The sequence below is a fragment of the Suricata suricatta genome, chromosome 13 (assembly GCF_006229205.1).
Source record: "Suricata suricatta isolate VVHF042 chromosome 13, meerkat_22Aug2017_6uvM2_HiC, whole genome shotgun sequence".
Taxonomy (NCBI): domain Eukaryota; kingdom Metazoa; phylum Chordata; class Mammalia; order Carnivora; family Herpestidae; genus Suricata; species Suricata suricatta.
In genome coordinates this window covers 63,726,105-63,730,793 of record NC_043712.1, presented here as the reverse complement: position 1 = coordinate 63,730,793, position 4,689 = coordinate 63,726,105, and the positions used below count along the sequence as shown (strand labels likewise).

The 4,689-nt window shown below is 41.3% G+C and overlaps 1 protein-coding gene and 1 pseudogene across 1 annotated transcript in view; one reads left to right on the top strand and one right to left on the bottom strand.

Annotated features, from left to right (window-relative positions):
• Positions 1-4,689, top strand: part of DAPK1 (death associated protein kinase 1) — a 470,647-nt gene that overhangs the window by 319,255 nt on the left and 146,703 nt on the right.
• Positions 1,514-4,689, bottom strand: part of LOC115276855 — a 31,938-nt pseudogene continuing 28,762 nt past the window's right edge.

Sequence of the window (4,689 nt, the reverse complement as noted above, 5' to 3'; positions counted from 1 at the left end):
TCATGATTCCTGTGACTGATTCATTCCATACCTGAAGCCTGTATCTCCCACCCTCTTTCACTCATGTTTTGATCCTCATTCTGATCTATGCTTTTTTTATTCTTTGTAGATTTCTTATCATTCAGTCCAAACTGGATTTCTCTCTCCATAGTCACCCGCTCAGCTAGTTAGTATGTAAAGTTCCAGGGGAGTTTCAGATGAATAAACTATGGGGGCCCAGGGAGGTCACCCCAAAATGTGCCACATGGGATATTAACTTGAGTTGAAGCTACTTGGGACACAGCCGGTACAAGGACACCCAGGCTGTCATCTGTCCCTCCTGAAAGCAGGAAATGAGTGTCCCCTATGAAATGTGCCCTCCCTGTACTATGATGTAGAGACATCCTTATCAGCAGAGATGGGGCTTCAAAGCTGAAAAAGCTGTAGAAACAAACCCTGTTACATTTTTGCTCAACTACAATCGCAGCCCAGATTTTACTTAGAATTCCAATTTAGGGGGTGCCTGGGTGGCTCAGTCGGTTTAGTGTCCGACTTTGGTTCAGGTCATGATCTCACGGTTCATGGGTTCAAGTCCCGCATTGAGCTCTGTGCTGATAGCTAGCTAGAGACTGGAGCCTGCTTCAGATTCTGTGTCTCTCTATCTCTCTCATCCTCCCTTGTTCATGCTGTCTCTCTCTCTCTAAAATAAATATAAACAGTAAAAAATAAATTTAAAAAAAGAATTCCAATTTAGAGGTCCCACACACCTTTTCCCTTTTTCCTCTCATTTCCTCCTGCCTTGGCCATTTCTTTGGGCTCAAATTCCTGACTGGACTTCCCTGCCTATGTCATAAAATGCTGAGGGTTTTTTTTTCTTCCCTCCTGTTAATCTGTCTCATATCAATGAAATTCTTAAACCAGTTAGAAGAATTTTGTAGCAATTAAGATATTCCATTTTACAAAAGCATTGCATTTTTTACTATAAAGAAGTTTATGTATTAACACAGAACCATACCTAAACAATGTAATAAATTTTATTTTAAAAGGTAAAACTTTTTGGCAACCTTTGAAAGCATGAACATTCCAGGGCACCTGGGTGACTCAGTCTGCTGAACACCCAACTTCAGCTCAGCTCATAATCTCATGGTTCCTGGGCTCGAGCCCCACATTGGGCTCTGGGCTGACAGCACAGGCCCTGGAGCCTGCTTGGGATTCTGTATCTCCCTCTCTTTCTGCCCCCTCCCCCATTCACACTCTGTCTACCTCTCTGCCTCTCTTTCTCAAAAATAAATTTAAAAAATTAAAACATGAACATTCAAAAATTATTAAGAAAGTTAACCACACATCACTGATTACAGCAGGGATTAAAGAATAGTTTCATCACCAGTGTGAATAGTCACAGAATCCAGTCACAACTTGGATCTTCAGTGATTCAGGTGTCATACCCAACACAATAAGATGTGATCAACTTTACAGTAGAATTCAGCTTCTGGAGATTCTGTTGCCAGTCAAGGTCTTCTTCCTCACCACCATCTCACACGATAGGAAAGCTGGCCATGGAGGCAATTCCACAGTGGTTGTTCCGGTCTCTGGCCATTTTTATGTAGCCATTCATGCCCCAGTCTCTGCCCCAGCTGCAAGAAGACAGGGTTTTCCCACTATTACAAACAATCAAACACATATATCTTTTTGAACAATAACATCCAATACTGAGCAGTGCACCAGATGCCAGGACAGAGTCAGGAAGAATCAAGAGAGGTCGTTCTTCTTCAAGGTTGAGTTCTGACCCAGCATAGAATTCTATCCCAGGCCTTTCACAAAACTGCAACGTGACCAGGAAAAGAAAATTCTTGAGACCAGATATGTTACAGAACATTGAAAAAATTCCAATTTAGAAATACAGTGGCACCCAAATTATATCAGGACTCATAGCAAGCCTGAGGTAGTATCTTAATGTTGTCATCAAGACTATATCTGTGTTCCCCTCTAGGTGGGGTAAACACTACTAGGATTTCAGAAATGTTCTCAAAAAAGATTCCTTTTTCAGATTCAAAAGCATATATTCCCAGATTTTCATACCTGTTCTTGACAACCCAATATTTTTTGTTCTCTGATTCTTTTCCTTGAATGCCATGGCCAATTATCAGAACACCGTGATTCAGGTCTCTACTGTTGCACTTTGGATCATAATAAATGCCTGGAAAGTAACATTCAGTGCCGGAGTGACATGTGATAGTAACTCAGCCTATCAACCATAATAATCATAATAAATGCCTGAAAGTAACATTCAGTGCCCACGTGACATGTGATAGTAACTCAGCATATCAACCACAGTAAGGGAGGCATTTCAAAATTCAGTTGTGATATAAAGTCAAATATTTTTGTTTAGCTAGGGTGGGGATTTAGACCCTCATCTAACACCAGGAGAAATACTAACTGTCACAACCTCTTCTGAAAATAATAGTCAGGGGCATTAAAAAAAAAACCTGCCACAACCTTATTATTCTCCTTATAGGATGTCAGGCAAGGGAAACATCAGAGAACACAAAATTACTTGAGCTAAGGGCTTCTTTCCAGTGTTATTTTCAGTAGAAAAAAATTTAAAAATTTTCAAGATAACATTTGGAAAACAGTAAGGTAAGCTATGCCAATCAAATTGTATAGACATAAATATATTTGTGATATCCTTAAACTTGAGAGGATTTGGGTCAAGTCATAGCAAATGGAAACAGCAGACATAAATACTATGTGTACAGAATGTACAACTATGTTAAATCCAAACACCCACAAAATTCTTCATTGAATTAGACATACCAAAGTATCACACTTTCTGTTTATTAGGGTGGTTTTCCAAGTTTTCTGCCTAACTTCCTACATCAACAAATGCTTACCTCCTGCATAGAAGCGGAAGGAATCCAGGCTGGCATCTATAGCAGCAGAGATGGACCTCATCTTTTTCATTTCAGCAAGGAGGGCATCCTCCCTCTGAGGGATGGTCTGAAAGGCAGTGATTTTGGCAATAGAATGCTCGGGCCTGTATTTGCAGGGTCCATCCTTTGAACCGTAAAGGAAAAGAAACTTGATTACTACCATCCACCTCCTGAGAACATGACTTAAGACAGCTTACAGGTGAAAGATTTCTAAGTCAAGTTTGCTGTAAAGCATCCCAAGAGATGAAATGGTATTTGTTGTTTTGAAACTGAAAAGCTAACTGCTGTGTGGGGGGGGGGTGTGCCTGGGTGGCTCAGTCAGTTAAGCATTTAACTCTTGATTTGGGCTCGGATCGTGATCTCACAGTTGTGGGGTCCAGCCCTGTGTTGTGCTCTGCATGGAGCCTGGACTTGCTTGGGATTCTCTCTCTCCCTCTCTCTCTCTGCTCCTCCACCTCTCAGTCTCTCTCTCTCTCTCTCTCTCTCTTTCTGTCTCTCAAAGTTAATAAATAAATAAACTTTTTTAAAAGGCAAAACTAACTGCTGTGTGGATTCAATGAAGCACTTGTGGTCTATCTGTCCATAAGACATTTTTCACTCTGGAGAAATCTGTACCATATACAGAAAGGTATGCATGGTATCCATGAGATGTAGAAATAAAATAAAATAGCTAAGTGGTAACCATCTAAGGAGAGAACTGAGCTAGGCTAATACTGTTTCATGACCATCCTAACAGTCTATAGATAGAGAGTCTACAATTGAAAATGTGAATGTTAAATATGGTGTCTCTTTTGTTCAAAAGCAATTAACTCAGAGCAGAGCTGAAATGAAAAGAGAGGAACTCCACTCACTCTTGCAACATATGGATAAGATTCCTCTGTGTCCAGGCCTCCATTATTCCTAACATACTGGAAGGCATTACTCATTAGACCACCATTGCAGCCCTCATTGCCTTCAGCCCAAGAGCAGTCCAGGAGGTTCTGCACACTCAGGGGAATATGTTCACCAGTATACCGGAATATCTGTCTTTCAATGGCACCAACTGCACTAAAAGCCCAGCCAGAAGCACACCGACCCTGAAAACAAATTATAAAAGTCAGTCTACAAAACCAACAGCAAGACTGACAACAGTACATTGATCTGAAAACTCTATTAACACATAGCAACGACAGGGCACCTGGATGATCCAGTTGGTTAAGCTTCAGACTTCAGGACAGGTCATGATCTCAGGGCTTCTGGGTCTGAGCCCTGCATTGGGCTCTGTGTTGACAGCTCAGAGCCTGAAACCTGCTTTAGATTCTGTGTCTCCATCTCTCTCTGACCCTTCCCAACTCATGCTGTCTCTCTCAGAAATACATGAATGTTAAAAACAAAAACAAAAACACCACATTCCACACCAATATTCCACAGCAGAAAACCATAGCAGAGGGCCCACTTTCATTTTTGCTTTCCCTTTAAAGGGAAACCTGATCTGATGACTAGTCACCCTTGATACTCACAGGAGTTACAGCAGGCATCTGTCTCCCCTTGACCACCGGTAGGGAGCTACCAGTAGGGAAAGAGACGTTAAACACTTTCTTATTCTCATTCTTCTGGATTTTAAGGCCAAGCATCATGTGCCTGAATTCTTCATTGGTCTTCAGGGAAAAGACAATAGAATGTTGACAATCATGAGATTTGTGGGGAAATACTGACAAAAAGAACAAAACATTCAGCAAATCCATGCCACACTCACCATGTCACCAAAGCCATTCATTGCCATATCAAAGCTGTGCTTCCC